Raw genomic sequence first — 24,283 nt, 5'->3', positions numbered from 1 at the left:
ACCTGGGACAAAGTAAGGATAAGGGAAAAAGTGAGTAAGAATAACAATTATAAAATCAAGACAGCCCATAAATTAAAAAGCTTCACAGGGAGGGAGTAGTATTCCATGAAGAAACTCCGTTTAAATGTACATATTTCTCGCTGCTTTGTGGAAAGCCCAAGAACGACAGATATATCTTGGTTTTAGTCTGTGTGGCTGCATAGCGCTGGAATGTTGGATTCCAGTCAACCCAGAGTCCAAGAGAAATGCGGCTGCAATCACAGAATGTTGCATCATTTCTACAAAAAAAATCACAACTGGGCCCCAGTCTATTTAAAGCTCCTCTCTCAGGCTTGCTGGCGTTCTGCCCTTGAGCCCGGTGAAAAGTCTCATTAAACTTCGCAACCTTTTGAAAGCACCTTGTTTTGTCTGAGTTGGAGGTAGGTGAGGAAACCTGAAGCCAGGTGAGTTTCTTCGCATTCCTTGCATGTGCTGAAGGTTGTTATGACATTCCTGGGTGAGATCCAGACCAGGGAGGGGCTGTATCACCCTTGCCCTGCAGGGCTTCACAATGCTTTGCTGCTGTAGCTGCCGCCTGGGCCACTCACAAACAGCCTCCAGCATGCAGGTAACACCTTGAGTGTCTGTGTATAGCTACAGGCTGCCAGGCACACATCAGTCACGCTCTTGCTTGCCCCAGCCTTGGTTATCACTTGCAGGGTTACTGTAGCACACTCCCAGGCCTGGATATTCTCCCAAAACGTGTGATCTGCACTGCCCAGCCCTCTCCTGGACAGTCCAGATATATTAGGTCCATTGTCTCATATACGCTCTCTAGTGCTTATCCTGGATGCTGGAGGGTGCTGCTGGGGCATACGGATTGGTGTATGGTGCTGCTGGAACTCTTGAGTTTGAACAATTTTTTTACTGCTCAGTGGCCCAGGACAACTGCTAGGGAAGTTTAACTGGTCCTGAAACCCTGTGTCCCTTGTCAGAGCAACCTGTTCTGCCCTGACAAGTTATGAAATATCCTTTTAAAAAGGATGCAATTAACTTGAATTTTTTTCTGTAAAGAGAGAAATCTTTAAACAAATCACACTTCTGGCAAAGCCCCTGTTACAAAGTGTGGGTTAAATTTTGTTGTATTACTTACTTCTTTTTAATATTTAATGTGTTCTGCTCCCTTGTTTTGTAAGGGCCTTCCGGCAATGCAGCAAATGACTACCTGAATATACAGGAAATCAGTGAAACTGACTATACACAAAGTTCTTGTCGCAGGCCAGAAGTACTTCCGCTGAGCTTGGAAACAAAAGTCTTTACCAAATTCTTGTAGTGATCGAGATTTTGGGTGCTACATCTAACTATAGTAGATCCAAAATTTTCATAGAAAATTAGGGTTGGAAGAGACCTCAGGAGGTATCTAGTCCAACCTCCTGCTCAAAGCAGGACCAATCCCCAACTAAATCATCCCAGCCAGGCCTTAAAAACCTCTAAGGAGGGAGATTCCACCACCTCCCTAGGTAACCCATTCCAGTGCTTCACCACCCTCCTAGTAAAATAATTTTTCCTAATATCCAACCTAGACCTCCCCCACTGCAACTTGAGACCATTACTCCTTGTTCTGTCATCTGCCCCCACTGAGAACAGCCGAGCTCCATCCTCTATGGACCCCCCTTCAGGAAGTTGAAGGCTGCTATCAAATCTCCCCTCACTCTTCTCTTCTGCAGACTAAATAAGCCTAGTTCCCTCAGCCTTTCCTCATAAGTCATGTGCCCCAGCCCCCTAATTGTTTTTGTTGCCCTCCGCTGGACTCTCTCTCCAATTTGTTCACATCCTTTCTGTAGTGTGGGGCCCAAAACTGGATGCAATATTCCAGATGTGGCCTCACCAGTGCCGAATGAGGGAAATAATCCCTTCCCTCGATCTGCTGGCAATGCTCCTACTAATGCAGCCCAATATGCCGTTGGCCTTCTTGGCTACAAGGGCACACTGCTAACTCATATCCAGCATCTCATCCTCTGTAATCCCCAGGTCCTTTTCTGCAGAACTTCCACTTAGCTAGTTAGTCCCCAGCCTGTAGCAGTGCATGGGATTCTTCCTTCCGAAGTGCAGGACTCTGCACTTGTCCTTGATGAACCTCATCAGATTTATTTTGGCCCAATTTGTCTAGGTCATTCTGGACCCTATCCCTACCCTCCAGCATATCTACCTCTTCACCCCAGCTTAGTGTCAGCCGCGAACTTGCTGAGGGTGCAATCCATCCCATCATCCAGATCATTAATTAAGATTTTGAACAAAACAGGCCCCAGGACTGACCCCTGGGGTACTCCGCTTGATACCGATTGCCAACCAGACATCGAGCCATTGATCACTATCCGTTGAGCCCGACAATCTAGCCAGCTTTCTCTCCCCTTATAGTCCATTCATCCAGCCCATACTTCTTTAACTTGCTGGCAAGAATACTGTGGGAGACCATACCAAAAGCTTTGTTAAGATATATAAAGTCCACTGCTTTCCCCATATCCACAGAGCCAGTTATTTCATTATAGAAGGCAATCAGGTTGGTCAGGCTTGACTTGCCCTTGGTGAATCCATGTTGACTGTTCCTGATCACCTTCCTCTCCTCCAAGTGCTTCAAAATGGATTCCTTGAGGACCTGCTCCATGATTTTTCCAGGGACTGAGGTCAGGTTGACTAGTCTGTAGTTCCCCAGATTCTCCTTCTTCCCTTTTTTAACGATGGGCACTATATTTGCCTTTTTCCAATCGTCCAGGACCTCCCCCGATTGCCATGAGTTTTCAAAGATAATGGTCAATAGCTCTGCAATCACATCAGCCAACTCCTTCAGCACCCTTGGTTGCATTGCATCCGGACCCATGGACTGGGGCATGTCCAGCTTTTCTAAATAGTCCTTAACCAATTTTACCACTGAGGGCTGCTCCCCTCCTCCTCATACTGCGCTGCCCAGTGCAGCAGTCTGGGAGCTGACTTTGTCTGTGAAGACTGAGGCAAAAAAAGCATTGAGTACTTCAGCTTTTTCCACATCATCTATCACTAGGTTGCCTCCCCCATTCAGTAAGAGTCCTATACTTTCCCTGACCACCTTCTTGCTAACATACCTGTAGAAACCCTTCTTGTTACCCTTCACATCCCTTGCTAGCTGCAACTCCAATTGTGCTTTGGCCTTCCTGATGACACCCCTGCATGCTCGAGCAATATTTTTATACTCCTCTCTGGTCATTTGTCCAATCTTCCACTTCTTGTTAGTTTCCTTTTTGTGTTTAAGCTCACCAAATATTTCTCTGTTAAGCCAAGCTGGTCACCTGCCATATTTGCTATTCTTTCTACACATCAGGATGGTTTGTTCCTGCGCCCTCAATAAAGCTTCTTTAAAATACAGCCAGCTCTCCTGGACTCCTTTCCCTCTCATATTAGCCTCCCAGGGGATCTTGCGCATCACTTCCCTGAGGAAGTTAAAATCTACTTTTCTGAAGTCCAGGGTCTATATTCTGCTGCTCTCCTTTCTTTTGTCAGGATCCTGAACTTGACCATCTCATGGTCACTGCTGCCCAGGTTGCTACCCACTTCTACTTCCCCTATCAATTCTTCCCTATTTGTGAGCATCAGGATAAGAGAAGCACGGCCCCTAGTTGGTTCCTCCAGCACTTGCACCAGGAAGTTGTTCCCAACACTCTCCAAAAACTTCCTAGATTTTCTGAGCTCTGCTGAATTGCTCTCCCAGCAAATGTCAGGTTGATTGAAGTCCCCCATGAGAACCAGGGCCTGTGATCTGGAAACTTCTATTAGTTGTCCAAAGAAAGGCTCATCTACCTCATTCTCTTCGTCTGGTAGTCTATAACAGATGCCCACCATGACATCACCCTTGTTGCTCTCGCCTCTAAACTTAACCCAAAGACTCTTAACAGGCTTTTCTCCAGTTTCATACTGGAGCTCTGAGCAATCATATCACTCTCTTACATACAGTGCAACTCCTCCACCTTTTCTCCCCCGCCTGTTCTTCCTGAACAGTTTATATCCATCCGTGACAGTGCTCCAGTCATGTGAGTTACCCCACCAAGTCTCTGTTATTCCAATCACATCATAGTTCCTTGACTGTGCCAGGACTTCCAATTCTTCCTGCTTGTTTCCCAGGCTTCTTGTGTTTGTGTACAGGCACCTAAGATAACTAGCCAATGGCCCTACTTTCTCAGTATGAATCAGGAGGCCTCCCCTGTTGCACCCTCCTCCTTGTGTTTCCTCCCGGTATCCCATTTCCCCACATACCTTAGGGCTTAGGTTTCCATCCCCATGTGAATCTAGTTTAAAGCCCTCCTCACTAGGTTAGCAAGCCTGCCTGCAAAGATGCTCTTCCCTCTCTTTGTTAGGTGGATCCCGTCTCTTCCTAGCAATCCTTCTTCCTGGAACAACATCCCATGGTCGAAGAATCCAAAGCCCTCTCTCCGACACCACCTGCGCAACCACGCATTTACCTCCACAATTCGATGGTCCCTACCTGGGCCTTTTCCTTCAACAGGGAGGTTGGACAAGAACACGACTTGCACCTCAAACTCCTTTATCATTCTTCCCAGAGCCACGTAGTCTGCAGTTACCCGCTCAAGGTCATTCTTGGCAGTATCATTGGTGTCCACGTGGAGAAGTAGGAAGGGGTAGGGGTCCAAAGGCTTGATCAGTCTCGGAAGACACTCCGTCACATCCTGAATTCTAACTATAGGCAAACAGCAGACTTCTCAAGTTTGGACGGCAGATGGATGACTTAGGAGGGAGGCCCTGACCACCACCACCCGTCTCCTCCTCTTGGGAGTGGTGGTGGTGCGGACTCCCTCCTAAGGTGGTTTTCAGACAGATGTAATTCTTTACAAGCTGATGATGTCCCTCTAAAGTCATCATGTCACCTAAATTGTTAATGGTAGATGAAAAAAAATTGAAGAAAAATTAAACATGGAAAGCTTCAATAAACAGTCATATTTTCTCCTCAGCTGTGATTCCATCTCCCAGCAAAGTCTGAATGGCCATTTGTATCCCATGCGTCTGCCACTTACATCTAAAATGGCTCCTACGCCCACATTCAAAATGCGTTACAAAAGCTCCGTGAAGTTAATTGAATATCTTCTCCACTTAACTTCACTGAGCAGCTGTAGCTCCTCTTATTACAGCTGACTTAAGCATTTGCATATTATTGGAAATTGCCTGTTAGTGCTATTGCAGATAGTCTTACAAGTTCAGTTTAGCTGATTGTCTGGGCAGTTGCATCTTGGAGAAATGCTTGTTAGTTGTGGTGCAGTTCGTTTGGAAGATGAGTGTATCTGAGTAAGGTTTGTTCACTGTATCATTCACGCTGACTGAAATCATTTCTCACCTGTAGACCTACTGCCTGTAGGATATACCTATGCAAGAAAACACTACAACCGCAGCAGTGTGGACCTCAAACGGAACAAATTAGGTGGCAACCTCTGTTAAATCAGGCTATTCTAATGATCATCTTGCTTTTTTCCTCCTCTTGATTCCTTTGTGATTTTTAGCAGCCTGCACTCTTGCAAACTTCTAGAGCTGAAATGTAATCCTTCATAGGATTTGATTTTTAAAATCTTTTACCCTTTGAAATCTGGAGATGACTATGAAATTCAGGTCTGAATTGAGAGATGTAAGAGAAGAGAGATGTAATCAGAATAGTGATTTCTCCCACACCCCACCTGCTCCTTCCTCTAAGGGATGGTACCTAACCACCAGCGCTAGACAAGATTCCCAGTTTTCTATTAGTCCATAGCATTAGTTGCTACCCTTGGTACCCATCGGAGATCAGACCTTTTAAGATGATCAATGGTTCATTAGAAAAAGCAAAAAGACAGAACAATGTGGTCTCAGTATCCCAAGCACGCAGCGTCATCCCAGCCCTGGTCCTTACCATGGAATCAGTTTTGGCACCAGAAGTATTAGGCTGGGCAATCATTGAGTAAGTCAGAAAAATACAAGCGGGCAGATTAGAGGAGACAGCTTCTATTTATATATAAATACCTTAGTAATCAGCAGTGACGGGAAGGGAAAATACAAAAGAAATATGTGCCTGTTTAGCAAGACTTTGGTAAAATATTATACAATACGTTGCATTTGTATGTGTATTGTCTCGGAGTCACAGACCACGCAGAAAATAGAGGTTTCCAGGTGACAGCTGAAGAGAGAACTTATAGGATGGGGGACTCTCTCCTGAGAAGCAGAGACTGAAAAAGAGTTGTGGCTGACCAAGAACTCCCAGTGTGACCCTGTGACCAAAAGAGCTAATGCGATCCTGGGGTTCGTAAGCAGGGGAATCTCGGGTAGAAGTCGAGAGATTATTTTACTTCTGCGTTTGGCTCTGGTGCGACCGCTGCTGGATACTGTCTCCAGTTCTGGTGCCCACAATTCAAGAAGGGTGTTAATAAATGGGAGAGGGTTCAGAGAAGAGCCCTGGGAATGATTAAAGGATTAGAAAACCTGCCTTGTAGTGCTAGACTCAAAGAGCTCAATCTATTTCACTTAGCAAAGAGAAGGCTAAGGGGTGACTTGATTATAGTCTATAAGTGGCTACATGCAGAACAAATATTTAATAATGGGCTCTTCAGTCTAGCAGAGAAAGCCGTATCACGATCCAATGGCTGGAAGTTGAAGGTAGATGAATTCAGACCGGATGCAAGGTGTAAATTTTTGACAGTGAGGGTAATTTATTGGAACAATTTACCAAGGAGTTGTGGTGGATTCTCCATCACTGATACCCAATTGATTTAAAAGTTGTTTTTCTAAAATCGCTGCTCTAGGAATTATTGTGTGGGAGTTCTCTGGCCTGGGTTATACAGGTCAGACTAGATGATCACAATGGTCCTTGCTGGACTGTGACTAAACATGTTAGAAGGGGGGGGAGATTTCCAGACAGAGGGAGAAGCGCACATGAGAAATGCACCAATCCTGGTGTATCATAAGGAGGGAACAGAGAGCAAGCCAAGGTTCTGGGCGATCCTGCTGATCTCGCTACCCTGAGGAGCCCTGTTGACTCCAGTGGCATTAATTGCATGAGCAAGACTGCCCCTGTCATGGGGAGGGTTTGCAGGATTGAGACCCCAGACTGGAGCCATGAAGTGATGCATGTAATAACGTGACCAGTCATTGAAAGCCTTTAAAGGAGTCCACTGTGAGTGCAGTAGAAACTGTTGGAAGGCGACCCAGAGGACAAATTGGCATGAGAGGCTGCAATGACCCATATGCAGCTCCTCCTACTCCGTGGTGTGAAAGTGGTTCCAGCATCCAGCTAGACCTGTGTAAGGAAGCATGGACCCTGAGGGGAGAGAACAGCACCTGCAAACAACCTTCTCCTGAGACTTGGACCTCCCGGTGAAGCCAATGGGATTTTAGACGTGCAGCACCTCCCTGGAAGAAAGCAGCCAAAAAGCCTCAAAAGACACCAGGCCCTGGGGGGGGAATGTCATTTGTGTGACCCATCCATCCTTACCCTTGTCTGGTGTCCTCATGTGATGTGCTGAACACATAGATACCAAGGAGGTGGTTGCTATAGCAACAGTAACTATGAACTGGATCCGCTCGTGGAACATTTTAGTAAGTTAAGAATCTCAATTCGTACCCAAGTGCCTGATCCAAAGATGCACCTGCCAGTGGACCCGGCTGTGTGGACAAACTTCTCCTGTTTCCCATCTCTTCCCCACCCCTCTGCCCTGCCCAATCCCTGTAGTGACTTCAGCTTATGCCAATAGAGCTTGGGGGACTATATGATGCAATTGATTTTTCAGCCAAGCTCCCCATTGACTTGAATGGAGATTTCTGCTTTAGAACAAATCAATGCACAGCGTGACTATAAGTCTCCTAGACTTCCTGTTCCATTAGGGCTGGATGATCAGCCTCTTCTTGATCACAAGCCCAGATGGACTGAGCGCATTTTCTTGTTGTCACTCCTCTTTCCTTTGACACCATTTACCTGCCACGTACAATTTTCACTCATGTCACTGGGTGATGTTTTTATGACAGTTAGCACCTAACTGCGCTGAGGTCGGTCCCCAACCCCATGGCCCCACTCCACTTCCAATCTCCTGTAGCCATCAGCCCTATGCGCCGACATTCTTGATTCTGTGATGGATCTGGGCCCTTCGGGGTGTCACCTGATGTGCTGGGGTGCCACTGAGTCAGCCTGGGTCCCCTTTACCTGGCCTTGCTGGGTTAGGCTCACAAGCCTCTTCCAGCCAAGCACACAGGCAGGGCTGCACAGAGAGACAGATCCACTCTGGAAAGATTCAGCCTTAGGGGCTCGCCCCAGCACTCTGCTGCCCACTCCCTTTAAGGGGTACAAACCCAAAGGTTTTATGAAATTTGCTCCCTCCCTCAATGTGGAGGGAGATGTGCACAACTTCTTGCCTCCGCCCCCCCCAGTTAGAAATTACATAAACTGGGTTATATTATAAACAAGAAATAAGTTTATTAACTACAAAAGGGTGAATTTTAAGTGAATACAAGAGATAACAGACAGAACAAAGCAGATGACTGAGCAAATAAAACAAAGCACGCAAGCTAAACTCAATATACTTGAGAAACAGGTTACAAAATGTAATTTCTTACCCTAAATGTCATTTTAGGCAGGTTGCAAAGTTTCTGTGGTTCAGAGTTCCAGTTCTATTTCTTTTCATACTGGACCCCTGTCTCAGTCTGGACTCCCCCAGCCTTCCCTTCAGGTGGCTTTAGCAGTTTTTCTTCTTGGGCAGAAAGGCCATGGAGAGGAGGAGTCCTGTTTGCCTTCCTCCCCACCCTTAAATAGGATTTACATAAGGTGGGAATCCTTTGTTTCCCAAACTTGACCCCCCCTTTCCCTTCCAGTGGAAAGTTACAAGAAGTCCCAGGTAATGTTTAGTGTCAGGTGACAAGATCACCTGACCTAGTAATGTCACAGTTACATCCTTGGATGTCTCCCAGGAGGGAAAGATTAGTATCCTCATGGTTTTGTTATTCCTTCCTGATGGCTCATCAAATTTGATGGCCTGTCCTCTGGTGGGTGTCTTCCCAATACACACCCAGTTGTAATTGTTACATAGTCCATATTTCTAACTTTAGATACAGAAATGATACATGAATACAAATTGGATAATCACATTCAGTAAATCAGAATCTTTCCAATGGTTCCTTACAAGACCCATCTTGCATAGAGTATATCTCAGTTATGTCGTATTCATATCATAAGCATATTTTCATAAAGAATATGGAGTGAAACGTCACAGCCCCATCCCTCTGCACCCATCTTCTAATCATAGCAGCCCCATCCATAACCCCATGCTGCACCCAATCTCCCCACCATTCTCCAGCGGTTCCACGCTCTTTCCAGTTTGTCAACCCCTCTATTAGCCACATTGCTGCTCCCAATCCCCATAGTTCTATGCATCGATCCCAAGCATTTCACAGTCTATATATGTCCCAGGAAGTTGATGTCTAGAGGAGTGAGCCATTCCCCTAGGGCAGTGGTGGCTCAAGATACCTGGCTGGATAAGGAGCCCTTTAGAAATTCCCCATTAACAATTGTCTTTCAGTTTTCTTGTCAAAATCTATAAAAGCACAAACCCAGCTGCTTTCAAACGAGAATGCTCTGGTTCTCTGCGGAGCCTGTCTTCCATTTGCTTTCAGGATTAATCGGTAGCATGTTCAGTGAAGCCAGGGGGCTGTAGCACGTTGATGTGGTGGTGTTTTTTTCCCAAAAGGCCTAATGCTTCTTACGAACATGTTCCGTTTGGGTAAAATGGAAAAGGATTTAGTGAGGTTTCGCTCACCCAGCAGCTTTGCTCTGCAAGTCTTCATCTTAGTGCTCTTCCTCTCCAGCGATCTATTCGTTTAACACTCACCAGGGGATTGTGGCTGGAGTTTTAGCCCTTTAAGCACCTTCTTTTTCTGCTCATTGAGGTTTTCGGATCTTGAGTCTAATTACTTAACAGCAGCTCAATGAGAGAGAATCCTTCGGCACCCACTGTGGGCTTGTCTCTTGGGGTCTCAGCTCTCAACAGCAGGGCAGAGAGCAAGCCTGGGCTGCCGTTACCACCTTTCTGTCCAGGGATACATTGGGTCGGAACCAGCTACTCTGCAGAGCCTTTGTTCACACCTGATGGCCTATACACTTATTTTGGGGGTGGAGGTGTTGAATTTCACTCTTTTTAAGGTGACTGTATGACTGGTGCTGCATTGGCCGACCTGCACGCTGTTCCATCCACCTCTCTTAGAGGCTTGTACTGCCACCCGTCGCTGGTGTATCTGAACACCGTCCATATTTGAATGGCAATAACAAAGCCCCTAGTGCACTTCAGGAGTCTCTGGCTCTTCTCTTGCTTTGTGTTCTAGAAAATATTGGCATCTCGTCTTTAGCGACAGCCCGGGCAGAGGCAATGCAAATGGAACCGACTGGGCAGTGTGTGGTGTGTCTTCTCCCTCCCCACCTTCTGAGCCTGACCTCCAGAGGCTGAGAGTCGGTAACAATCTCTGAGCAAAAACTCCACCCTACCCAGCTAAACCACAGCGAGTGAGGGCTTTGCCCTTCCTTCATCCTGACGTGGGAAAGGTCAGTAGCTTCAAGTCTTCAGCCTCCAGAGAGGCCAACATCTCCAAACTGTTCCTATTCACATGATTTTCATGACTCCCAAAGAGACCTTCTAAGGAAATGCTGGCACAGCGCCCCTCGTTCCTGCCTATGGCACATACGGTGGAGCAAATAGTGGTGCCTTGAGAAGACTGCTGCTGGAGGAAGCAGTGCAGGGCTGTAGGGTCTTTCAGTCCACATCCAATCTCATCCAGAGATGGTGCTTTGGGACCTGGAGACTCAGGGGCAAGTTCAACCCAGAGGTCAGTGAAGTTGCACCCACTTGTCCCAGGGTTGAGTTTGGCTCCGTCTGTTTCTTTCAGCCCCACTTTCATTAGTTAACCTAGTTACTTTCATTCACCATTAAACTGCTGCCCATGAGTTAGCACTGCATCCAGCCCCTTGGTCTCTGAGCTGGAGTTTCGTCCAGTGGCCAGAAATTAGTTCCAAGATGCTACTCTCCCTAAATGCTGGGAGTTGAGTGGGAAGCAGCTTAAGGTCCCAAGCCAAGCAATTCTCTACTCAGGATCTCCCGAGCGTTACTCATCTCAGTTAGGTTTGCAGATAGTGGCTACAACTGCCTCTGTGCTCTTCCTGCTACAGCCTCTTCCCTTGGTCTGCACTGAGACCATGGTAGATGAATGTGCAATTAATCTTCATTTTGTCTAACATGTCAAGTGACTGATTTCTTCAATAATGGCAACAGTTTCTTTTCTTTACCTTTAAGTGATTTGGAAGGAAATGGTCGGTAGTTTACATCCAGGGGCTGCAGGTTGTCCCATGTATTTTTAATACCAGTAGGGTGAACAGATGTCCCGATTTTATAGGGACAGTCCCGATATTTGGGACTTTGTCTTATATAGGCGCCTATTACCCACCACCCCCGTCCTGATTTTTCACACTTCCTGTCTGGTCACCCTAAATACCAGTCATCTTAGGGTGGAAGCTGCTGATTCCAAGTATGATCAAATTTTAAGTAGAGCTCTGGGTGTCTTGTCCAAGCAGAGGGTTGAATCAGAAGGAACTGTGTAAATCTCCTCCCTTATACTGTGCCCATCACCATGGCATCTGAGAACAGTATAAGAACCTAAACAGGATGGAGCCAAGAGCTGTTCAGCTAAACTATGTAAAGGGACCTGCCAAACAGATTGAGTGTGTCATAGACGCAGGAGCTGTCGGTTGTGCATGCCAGCTGAGCCAGGCACACTCTGGGCATAGCTTATAGATGCCAACTCTGCCCCTGGAAAAGTGTCTCCATTGTGCACACAAACGTATTTTACTTCTCCCACCATCCATACGCTACACATGTAAAATGGGCCGTGGACACTAGAAACTTCAGAGATGTAAGCAACCCAGATTTGAGGCTTCCGGGCTATCTGTCTAACACCTTTCCCCACTCCTAGGAATCTGGTGTCCTCCCTCTTAGGAGTAGACCTCAAAACTAAAATGTGCCGGGTAACCTTCTGTTCCCGTTCCCAGGAACTGCAGCCGAGCTGTTTCGATCACTGGCATGCGAGTGGCAAGGATTAGGATAGGAAAATAAAGGGAATGTTACAATTAATGAATGCTCTCATGGCTCACATCAGCTGCCCCTGCCCCACCATCCCTAGGCAGAGCTGGCATCTTTCTTCCTTTCTCATGACAGAAAGCCACATTCTGCCCTCAGTTCTGTGTGTGCCAGCACATCCCACAGCAGTCCCGGGGGTTCAACGGCCATATGCGAGGACACAGCTGAACCCACTGTTTTCAATGTGAACAGACACTGCCTGGTGGGAAAACTGATTTCTCCAATGATTGGCAAGGCCACCTTCCCCAGAAAAAAACACATACAACAGCTACATCTGAGCACGGTGTACAACCCTCCCCCTGCCCACGCACACAGTGGAGAGCTACCCATTCAAGCATACATGAAACTTGTACTCAACTTCTAACTCTGCACATGCCGCCAGGGAAGGCTGGTGAAGTGCAAAAGTGTGTTGGCCCTGAGAGAGATTCTTTAAGAGGCAGCAACGTCAGTGCAGTATGGTCTCTGCTCCGAGGAGCTTTGGCAGCCCCGAAGACAAGATGCACTGGGAGAGTCGGAGGAAATGAGCTGTGTTACAACCGCACGCTGTACCCAGCTGGTTGCAAGTGAACCTGATCGCTGGGTCCCTCGTACGTCAAAACCAACTGGATATCTAGCTCTGGGACTCTAGGACATATGCCCAGGCTCAGACTTCTTGTCTGACGTCCTTTTTAGGGACGCAGGACACTGCTGCCCTAGACTCTAAACCAATGAGAGCTCCCGAGCTCCACAGTCACTTACACATGCTGCCACAGAGCTTCACCTATGCCCTCTGAGCTTCTACTGTCCTGCCCTGTTCAGGGAGAACATGGCAGGACAGTAAGGGACACAGGCATAGCAAAGGGCTTTCTTAACCATAGTGACTTGACTCTTAAAAGCATTTGATAGTTACTGAGCTCTGACAACAAGAAAAGTCCTGAGATGCCCCTTCCCCTTCCCCGTCCTGAGATCACCCCTTCTGCAAGTCTGAGGTAGGTCAGAAGCCCCGGCTGGGCAGAGTTCTTCCTGTACATTCTCTCTTACTAGACCTTGCGCGTGGCGCTGCTCGGCCCTCCTGCACCGAGCAGCTTCCTGCTCTTAAGTAGTCGGTCTCTTTGCCATGTGCTCTTGTGGGATGCTCCAGTCCCTTCCCCTGCATCATGCATGCCCCACCTGCAGGCCCCGATGTAGAAAAAACACTCTTCCATGGGGGTGGGCCAGTAGTAGGGTCATTCAGAGTCAAGGAAAAACAACGAGGAGCCCTTGTGGCACCTTAGAGACTAACAAATTTATTTGGGCACAAGCTTTCATGGGCTAGAACCCACTTCATCTAGCCCATGAAAGCTTAGGCCCAAATAAATTTGTTCTTTTTGCGGATACAGACTAACACGGCTGCTACTCTGAAACTTAGTCTCTAAGGTGCCACAAGGACTCCTCGTTGTTTTTGCTGATACAGACTAACACGGCTACCCCTCTGAAACCTGTCAAAGTCAAGGGTTGAGCTTGGATTCAAGAGGTTTTCCCGATGCTAGTCCTCTGGTGAGGTGTCAGGCCCTTTTCCTGGGCAGGGCACTGTCTGGAATACAATACAGCACGCTGCCCTCAGGCCTGTTTACAAGCAGGTTCAACACAAGCAAAGTAGAGTTCTGACCCCCTCTGTCACGGGGTGCAGAGAGCTGTTGGCTGGTGTGAGCAGGGTGGCTGTGGGCTTTGTGGAAGAAGCGAGCCAATAAGCGGGGTAGAAGACAGCATGGGCCTGGCAAACTGGGATCAGGAGGTCATTTAGTGCAGAGGGGGTGGCCTGGGAGAAGCCTTGAGTGGGAGCAGCCAGGCTAGCATCGTTGCTACAGGGAAGAGGGGGAGGGGAGCGAGGAGCAAGCCAAGCCACAGAGCAGGACAGCGTTGTTTGTTCAGGGCCCTTTGACAGCAGCAGGACAAATCCGTAGGGCAGGCGATTCCAAGCAGGTTCGGAGCTGAACACGGCCACATCCTGTACATGAGGGCGCACAGCATGCACATGCAAACAGACGCTTGCTAATGCACAGTGCAGATTGCCTCTGGATGTCGCTAGGGCTGGAAGTACTCATGAAAAGGGAGGGGGGTATTCCTCCCCAGCCGGAGGGTGGCAGTGGGGGTGCGTAGCCAAAGGAACGTCCCCATCCCTTAGATTAAATCCCAACCCAGGTATCGCCCTTGCCACCCAGAGCTGTAGCTCCCAGCCTGGTGAATGCTAGAGCAATGCAAAATGCAGGAGAGAGAATTTCCACATCCCACACTCTTCTCCACTTAATTAAAAGTCATTAACAATGATCTGTACTTGGGACGATCCCCCCTAGGGCTCCATTACTGCAGGGAAACAGGCAATTGAATCCCAGACACTTAGCATTGGTGTTACAGGCTGTTCACCAGCCTCGCTCACCCCCTCCCAGTGCACCGAGCTGGTTTGGGTTTTAACCCTGGCTTTTCCGAAAGGTCCCTACACACACAGCCCCTGGGGCTCCCAGCATGCCCTGGAGTGAGCTCTGTGGGCTGGGCTCCTGCTTGTCTAGAGCGATTCACTTCCTTTCCCTCCGAGGGGAGAGTGACTTACGCAGGAACCTGCTTACAAGCATGGCCCATCTATTAGAGCCTCGATTTCCAAGGGGCATCGACTTCTCGCAGACTAGAGCTGCCAAGGAAACTCCTCACCCCTCCTGTGCCCTTGCCACCAGCTCCCTACCCTCCACTTCCTTCCCAGGCCCCGAAGGTGCTTCTCCTACAGCCCCTGCGGGAGCTAAGCTGCCCTCCTCTCTGGCTGGCTGGAAAGCACCTAGCTCCATTCCAGCCTGTTCTTCTGCCAGAATCATGTATGATCTCTAGGGCAGGGAGTCCCCACTCCCAGCACCCTCTGTCTCTCTCAGCCTCTTGCCCCATTGAGATCACTGGACTTCCACTGGTGCCACTGTGGACAGAATTTGGCCCTTGATTCCCTCTGGACTCTCTCAGTGCTGTTTTGATTGACACCCTATGTAATCCTATTGACTTTCTTCGGTATAAATCCATGCAGAATTTGGCCTAGATTGATTGATCTAGAATCAAACCCACTTAATAGTTAACACACCTCCCTCGGCCCCCCAACACACACACTTTACACATCTCTTCTGGGTTTGCCACCAGTTTTCTGAAACATGGATTCCTGCTGGGATGATCTCCAGATTGGAAACACAGACATTAAAACCAGTTGGCTCAGCATGGTCACGGAGCCGAGCGTGACCTTGGGAGGGAGGGGATTGGAGGAGAGATCAGCTATAATGCATTAGGCATATATTACCTTTTGTCATTCTAACTCAGCAGATGGTGAGCTGGCGGGGCAAGGGATGCAACCGCACATTAGACCTGTGCCTGGACATTTGCAGTCACAGCGGTGGATCCTTGTCTGCTCTGGAACCTGCCCCCGCACATGGAGGTCTCTCTCTGTTTCACTTGCAATCCCAGAGCACATAGAAGCACAGATAGTAGCTATTGCCCTAACGTGGGCCTGCAGTCTCAGCAGTGCTTTCAGCTTAATTGGAAACCACTGCATGGCGAAGAGGAATTCTCTGGGGTCCCTTGCTCGTTGTTCTGTTTATTTCTATCTACTTGTTTGACAGGAATCCACTTGCAGGGAGGGGTGGGGCTGCAGGTCAGGGTCCTGGAAAACGTGGTATATGGAACATCAATGGGCTTCCTGCTTTGTTGACATTCCCTCCTAGCATGTACCCCACCTGCTGGGGACTGGGATCCCTTCTGGACATGGGTAGCTCGGGCCTACCTAGACAGTGGTCACTGGCAACCCAGTGTTGACACACAGAGGGGCTGGTGTAGCACAGCTGTGCCGGGGCAGACAAATGGAGAGCCCCCGCCTGCTGATGTTCAGGTCTCAGGCAGGACAGCTAGACACTGCCCATCCACTGGCCCGCATAAAGCTCACCAGCAAGGGACTGGGGGGAGAGAGGCCAAGGGTGCTCTCCCTTCAGAACCAGTTGGGAGAATCTAGCTAGCCAGCAGACTGTTCCTTTCCTCTTGTGCCAGGGACAGTCACTGCCCCCAGTTCCACTCATGCTAACACACTCCAATACTCTATGGTATTCCACCCATCATAATACACACCAGTACTCTACGGTACTCCACTCATCATAACACACACCAGTACTCTACGGTTCTCCACTCATCATAACACACACCAGTATGCTACGGTACTCCATTCATCATAACACACACCAGTACTCTACAGTACTCCACTCATCATAACACACACCAGTACTCTACGGTTCTCCACTCATCATAACACACACCAGTATGCTACGGTACTCCACTCATCATAACACACACCAGTACTCTACAGTACTCCACTCATCATAACACACACCAGTACTCTATGGTACTCCACTCATTATAATACACTCCAGTACTCTATGGTACTCCACTCATCATAACACACACCAGTAAGCTGTGGTACTCCACTCATTATAACACACTCCAGTACTCTACGGTTCTCCACTCATCATAACACACACCAGTATGCTACGGTACTCCACCCATCATAACACACACCAGTACTCTATGGTACTCCACTCATAACACACACCAGTACTCTACGGTACTCCACTCATCATAACACACAGCAGTACTCTATGGTTCTCCACTCATTATAATACACTCCAGTACTCTATGGTACTCCACCCATCACAACACACACCAGTACGCTATGATACTCCACTCATTATAACACACTCCAGTATGCTATGGTACTCCACTCAGTACTCCACACACTCCAGTACTCTATAGTACTTGTCCAAGTCACTGCAGTTACTGACGGGGTGATTGCTGCAGGATTTGTTCACTGCAGAATACTGCAGTATGTTTGTTTTTTCATCAGTAGCTGGCACTAAATTCTCCCCCTGGCTCTCTAAGGATGCCAGATGGTTTCTGCCTCTATTAACTCATAACCAGAACCTTACCAGACATGTGTGCTGTGCCCAGAGGGCAATTAGACCTCCAGGCTGGCTTGCCAAGAGCCTGAGCAGTGGTAATGACTCGATTTCCATGTATTCTCAATTAGTGGGATATATTCTCTCCATGCTGCCTGCATCCTGCGTCCCCTCACCGTGAACGCACCACCCCTAGCAGGTTATGTAATCTGTAGGATAGTTACATAACAATGCAGCAGCAGAGCCAGCAAATTGTTGCCAGAGTGTGGGAGGCACACCAACTGCCACCCGCCTGGGATGCTAATACCACAGAAGAGAAGCAGACGGGCGCCCACTTCTGCCACAGTGCGGGTGCGCTGTCAGTCCAGCAGCAATTCCTTCTTTGGAATGGTTCTGTCAGGGAGGTGCTTGGCCTGCAGTATTGCAGGTTTGAAACCCCGCAGGCTGCTCTACACCCTGGGCCAGGCTGGCTCACGTTGTTAAATGACTGAGATTATTTCTCTTGAGTTGTTGTTTGTTTTTTTGTGATGCACCATGGTCTCGTGGCACAGCAGGGGACTAAAAATCAAGACTCCTGGGTTCTCCTCCAGACCCGGCCACTGGCTTGTTGTGGGACCTTGGCCAGGTCCCTTCCCCTCTTTTTGCCCTCAGTTTTCCCATCTGTAAAATGAGAGTGAGGCTACTGACCCCTTTGTAAGGTGCTTGGTGATCTCTGGATGAAAGTGTTTGCTGTTATTTCTAATTGTCGTTGTGGCTGCCCTTTCCTGGGGCTTGTGAGAGGTAACCCACAATCCTTACAAAATGTAGCTGTCCAATCAGGATACCGTACTTTCCATCTGGATTAGCACTGGAATTTAAACAGGTCTGGTAACATAACTATCCATCAAATTTGCCACTTGAAAGACAAACAAATGGCATATATGACAAGACTCATGTAGTCCTCACAGAGCAGGTAGGCCAGTTCTGCTCTCCCTTCCACAGAAGCAGCAGTTGTGCTACTGAGAGCAGATATTTGCCCTGTAGTGACTTTAGCACAGGAGGAAATGGGCAGGGAGTTTGGAAGTTTTGTCCCATTTTAGTCCATGTGAGGACAGGACACACCAGGGCCAACATGTTCCGTTTTGGGTACCTCTGTTTTTGGGTGCCCAATTTGACACACTTCGGGTCTCTTTTTTTCAGAAGTGCCGAATATTTGCAGCTGCAATCAAAGTCGAGGGGCAGCTCATCGCCTCGACGACAGCAGGCCCAAAGTATCTCAATCAAAATCAGAGGCCGCTTTTGAGAATTTGGCTTTAGACTGTGAACGTTAGTTCCTGGGACCTTCTTTTCTTCAAGAAAAACATTTGGAACAAACAACACAATGAACTGTATTTCTCACTGGATAGTTTGGGGGTTTTAATTATGGGCTTGGCCATCCTGGAGATTTCCAGAGATTTAGTCCAGGCCATTAAATAAAGCAGGAAAAGAGAAGACTTCCCTCCAGCCCCTGGGTCCAAGTGAACACTATTCCCAGCGAGTTAGTCTCTGGGGCTGGAAGGCAGGGTGACCAGATGTCCCAATTTTAAAGGGACAGTCCCGATTTGGGGGGCTTTTTCTTATATAGGCACCTATTACCCCCCACCCCCTGTTCCGATTTTTTACACTTGCTATCTGGTCACCCTAGTGGAAGGGGGCAGGCTGCTAATCACTGCAGTCCTTTGAAGCCTAGTTCTGCCCTCAATCAATGGGCCAGATCCCCAGCATAGCACCTCTGACGTCAGTGGAATTATGCTGATTTACACCAGCTGGGGAGCTGGCCCAGTGAGTTTGCACAGGTGTAACCAAGGGCCAAATTTGGCCCAGTTAGTTTCATCACAAGGTCAATTCACGGCACAAAGTGAGCTGAAGGAGGCGCTAAAGCGTGTCGTTACCAGCAGGCCCCGGTTCACTGCTTTGAACCCTGCCGTCTCCAGGGCCCCTTTCTGGGGCTGGATGGCAAAAGAATTCTCATCCGCTTCTGAAGTCTGGTTAGGGACCGTGTAACTAAAGTAAAGCGGAGGCTGATGCACTGCTGGAGGTGTTGTCCTTCCAAAAGGACACAGACCCCCCAGGCACTCGTCATTAAACCCTCAGCCCTTTTGGCAACCACTGGGGTGTTTAACTCTCGCGCCCTAGCCATATGCTGACTTAGGTCATTACATTCTGCATCCCTCACTCTGCTTTGCAGCTCCAAGTAGGTAGAACAGATATTACTCACTCCTTGGCCTGTTGGCTGTTCAGCGGCTGCTGCTTTCCACCGCAGAGGCGTCTGCATATCGCTAGTGTGTGAAATGATTCTTGTATATGATTTGGAGCTCGTCCGGCTGCAAAGGAAATTTCAGCACACTGGACCAGGCCCATGCATGGGGATGGAGGGCACTGTGTAAATGTAAGACTATGAGTTAGTATTTGATTATTAGCAATAACAACAGGCATCTCTCTCTTCTTCCATCCTAGGTGGACTAATTGCTGGCAGCGACGCTTGCTGCTTTCACTCCCCATTATTTGTTCTCCGTGGAGCGCCGCTTGGGGTCAGGCTTCTGAGGACAGAAGAAGGAAGAAATGAGACAGCGCCCTCCGCTAGGAATTAAGATCAGGAGCGGTTTGGATCAATGCCCCGTGAGCACAGAGTGGGAGGAAGAGGAGGCAATACTGCCACACCTTATTATACCAAAACACGGCGAGGTGCATGACAGAAGACATACGACAGGTAGAGTTTGCAGTCCCGAGCTAATGGCTGACAGCAAAGGACGTGGGAGGTTTTAGATTCTGTTTAAAGATAGATGAAGAGGCAGAGGCCCTGGTCCGCAGAGTTATTTAGACTCCTAACCACCATTGATTTCAGTGGGAGTCAGGCACTTACATACGTTTGAGGATCTGGGCCAGAGTCCTCTCATGTTCAAGATGGTGGCTCAGTGGTCAAATCAGTGGTCATCTAGTGCAGTATATTTAGGTCCAAGTGATAAAAATTGGGCAAATTGGAGAGAGTCCAGCGGAGGGCAATGAAAATGATCAGGAGGCTGGGGCACATGACTTATGAGGAGAGGCTGAGGGAACTGGGGTTATTTAGTCTACAGAAGAGAAGAGTGAGGGGAGATTTATAGCTGCTTTCAACTACCTGAAGGGGGGTTCCAAAGAGGATGGAGCTCGGCTATTCTCAGTGGTGGCAGATGACAGAACAAGGAGCAATGGTCTCAAGTTGAAGTGGGGAAGGTCTAGGTTGGATATTAGGAAAAACTATTTCACTAGGAGGGTGGTGAAGCACTGGAATGGGTTACCTAGGGAGGTGGTGGAATCTCCATCCTTAGAGGTTTTTAAGGCCTGGCTTGACAAAGCCCTGGCTGGGATGATTTAGTTGGGGTTGGTCCTGCTTTGAGCAGGGGATTGGACTAGATGACCTCCTGAGCAGGGCCGGCTCCAGGCACCAGCCTAGCAAGCAGGTGCCTGGGGCGGCCAATGAAGAGGGGGGGCGGCACATCCGGCCCTTCGGCGGCAATTCGGCGGCGGGGATGTCACTCCATCTGGGAGCGAAGGCCCTGCCACCGAATTGCCGCCGTAGAATGAAGCGGAGGTAGAGCTGCCACCGATCGTGATCGCGGCTTTTTTTTTTTTTTTTTTTTTCTGCTTGGGGCGGCAAAAATGCTAGAGCCGGCCCTGCTCCTGAGGTCTCTTCCAACTCTGATATTCTATGATTCTACGATTCTAAAAGCTGACATGCGTCAGATGATCTTCAAGTCTAAGGAGTGATCGGATGAGAAGGAGAGTTCCCAATAGAATGACCATTCCTTTGAATGGGGCGTGAGGATAAGCCAAGCACATGTGGTGGAGGAGCAGATTTATAGCCACTCTGCGCACTTGGATTAGCATCAGACACCTTAACTGGGATAGCCCTTATCTGAAGGCAAAGTTGGATATGTGTTTATTTTGGAAAACGGGTCAAATGGATTGCTCGCTCCACCACCTGCACTGACTCCAGTCCTGTTCTCCTTTTACAAATATATTTCCAAAGAAACCAAAGTCTACCCTGGCTGCATCAGAGATTCCAATAACACGGCCATATTTTCACCACCACCTAACTAGAAATATAGGATTTTGAGTCCGCTCGCACCTTAAATTCCAGAGTCCCAGTGCAGGGTCTGCCTGGTCAGCCAGTGTGACACTGTCCATTAGGGCAGTACAGAGCTTTTCATTGCAACCCGTTGGTTGGATGCATTGTACAAATAGAAAATAACAGTACTACCTGGGTCCCATGTCCCATAGTGGACTCTCAATGTGCTCGCTCCCTGGTGCCTGGGTGGAACAGCCCAGACTGGACTCAGAGTGTTCACTCCCTGCTGAATCAGAAATAGAAATATCTGAATGTCTCTGCTCACTCTCTTGCATAACTCCTAACAGGGAGCTTTAGTGCTTAGAGCAGGGCACAGGGTGCATGGAGTGATGGGTTCTCATTCCCACTTTGCCAATGACTCACAGCATCGCCCTGAGCAAGAGACTTTGGTCAAAGTTTTCAAAATTGGCCTCTGATTTCGGGTGTCCAATCTGAGGCATCCTGGGCCTAATTTTTTCCAGAGGTTCCAAAGTCGATGGAAGCAATCCAGTGTGTGAAGTCAGGCACTCAAAATCAGAAGCCACTTTAACCACTCCGTGCCTCAGTTTCCCCTCTGTAACGGGGGGCCGAGGACACCTGCCTTTGCACGGCACCTTGGCTCCCTTGATGAAAGGTGCTCTGGGAGTGCAAAGTATTATTCTTACTAAAGATCAGCATTTTGCTGCATGACCAGGTGCAGACACAGCCCAAAGATTCCATCTATTTATGCCTCCTTGATGTTTCATTTCTAGCCCTTTATTCAGTTCTCCCTTCCCCCCCCCCGCCCCCCCCCACACACACACACTGCCTTTCATCCTCATCCCCCAGGCGGCCTGCAGCCAATTTGGCGCTGAACCCGTCGCTATGGAAACCAGCGAGGATTATGAAGCTGCCATAGATCTAATCACACTCCCTCCAAGACTTTAAGGAACAATTCACTTTCTGGATTTCGTTAACCTGCATTACGGTGACGACGCTTTAAACGGCGCGACAAAAATGGGGAATTAAGTTAACCAACAGAATCACAGAAGGCTAAGCCCTGGCCTCCGTTCTGCCCCCCGCAGCCTCATTCGCCTCAGTGGCGCTGAATGGGTATAAACGAGGGCAGGCTTTGGCAAACAGGAATGTGAAATGGCAACATCTTGCCAATCCCTGGGGGGCACTGCAGGGTTGCTCCCAATGGTGTATAGTGAGCGGCTTTTCTAGTTCAGTTTTAACTAACCCAAGTGATGAGGCTTTCACCACTTCCCCTGGGAGCCTACTCCACTTCCTAACAGGTCTCATGGGGAGGAAATTCATCCTGCTCTTCCGTTTCCCTTCTCTCCGTTACATCCCAGCTATTCCCAACTAGCTTCCTCTCTGTATTCTCTCCTGACCTGGTTTAAAGCTCACCTAATGAGCCCTGCCACTTTTGAAGGCGGAAGGTTGGCAGCTTTAGTGCAGTTCCCATTTCATACCAGCCACGCTGTGCATTATTCCCGGAGATCTGTCAGTGCTTTGTGAATCCCAGCCCTTCCTCTCTGCACCTCCAGTTCATCCATCGGTCGGTCTCCAGCATGTCTTCTCATTCCCACTTGGTGAAGGAAGGGCCCAGGGGGAAGATCTTCCGCATTGACCTCTGTCTCCAGTTATCTTTCCCAGGTTTGATGTTGTTCTTGATTCCTCCAACTGTACCATCACTCAGATTCTTTGTTCCCATCTGAACAGCTAGGGTGACCAGATGTCCCGATTTTACAGAGACAGTCCCAATTTTTGGGTCTTTTTTTTTTACATAGGTTCCTATTACCCCCCCACCCCTGTCCCGATTTTTCACACTTGCTGTCTGGTCACCCTATGAACAGCAATAAACAGAAATTCTTCAGGAGTGAATAATAATAATAAGCAATCCTTTGCAGTCACTTAGGGCTTTTCATTCAGGGATCTCAGAGGTGGGCAATCATTACTAGCCCCATTTCACAGATGAAGAAACAGACATACAGACAAGGTATGACCAACCCTTTCAAAAGTGGTCACTAATTTTTGGGTGGCTTTGCCTTCCACTCCTTCCACACAAGCCAAAGGCATCTGTGGATGCGCAGCACCTCTATAAAATCAGACACTGGGTGTTCCAAGCGGGGCCCCCAAAAACTGAGATGCACAAAAATTTCCATCTCGGCGATTTTTCAGTGATATAAACCCCCACCGCAATTCCCAGCCCAGCCCACTCCCTGTCTGCGGCTTTTCATTTAACTAGCGCCTTCTTTCCAACGCTCAACTAAAGCTTCCACAGATGTTAACAAAATAAAGTCATAATCATTAGGAAAAATGTATGAACTCGAAAAAAATAAAAAGGATGTGTTAATCTTTACCAACAGCTGATAACAACTCGGCCAACATTAGCTGAGTCCCATGCCTCAATGCATTATGAGTTCATCTGCTTGCCGATGTCAATGTTTTGGATGGTCCTGATAAGCTCTGGCAATCAGAAAATTCATTCTCCCATCTCCATCCTGTCTATGTGATGAAGAGAGGGTCATTTCTCCTTTAATTAGTAAATGTCCCATAAAACGGTTAATTCCTAGCCGTTGATTCTTCCCGCTGCTGCCTGGCCTAGGGATTCCTATTCTAGAACATAAACATTTCCTTTCCATGGAGTTTTGTTGTGAAACATACGAGTCATTTGAAGAGACATGCTGCTGGGTCTTGTCTTGCATCTCTCCATTGAGAGAGAGTGGTGTTCACTGAACAAAGGCAGGGGAAATAAAAGAAAGACCAGAGGAAAGGCAGAGATGCCTTCCCCTGCGCTTGCCCAAAGTGTTATCACCCCCTTAAGAGATGGTGTTATTCACGCTTTTATATTTACACTGAGATAATAGACTGCGAAACATACGAGGTCAGTGCTGCAGCTTCTTCCCCTGCAGGCGTTTGTGGAAATAAAATTATGAAAAGATCATTACAGGCTCATTTCCAGTATTTGCTGGCAACAGAGGAGGGAAGCAAAGGAGCGTTTGTGGATGAAATAACTTCAAATGCATTTAGCGCCCAGCTCTGAACTCAGAAATCAAGAGCACTCGTTGAATCTGATTGTTCTGGGACAGGTTTGCTGGCTTCGGTATCATTTT

The 24,283-nt window shown here is 48.2% G+C and overlaps 1 long non-coding RNA gene across 1 annotated transcript in view; it reads left to right on the top strand.

Annotated features, from left to right (window-relative positions):
* The first annotated feature begins 374 nt into the window (after positions 1 to 374).
* The window catches only part of LOC128826200 (uncharacterized), a 38,281-nt gene continuing 14,372 nt past the window's right edge, over positions 375 to 24,283 (top strand). The window contains exons 1-2 of the long non-coding RNA XR_008442816.1: positions 375 to 443; positions 19,553 to 19,805. This is a non-coding gene — a long non-coding RNA (uncharacterized LOC128826200). The remainder of the gene's footprint in view (positions 444 to 19,552; positions 19,806 to 24,283) is intronic.

The sequence above is a fragment of the Malaclemys terrapin genome, chromosome 19 (genome assembly GCF_027887155.1).
Source record: "Malaclemys terrapin pileata isolate rMalTer1 chromosome 19, rMalTer1.hap1, whole genome shotgun sequence".
NCBI classification, from domain to species: domain Eukaryota; kingdom Metazoa; phylum Chordata; order Testudines; family Emydidae; genus Malaclemys; species Malaclemys terrapin.
This window is presented reverse-complemented; position numbering and strand designations above follow the sequence as displayed.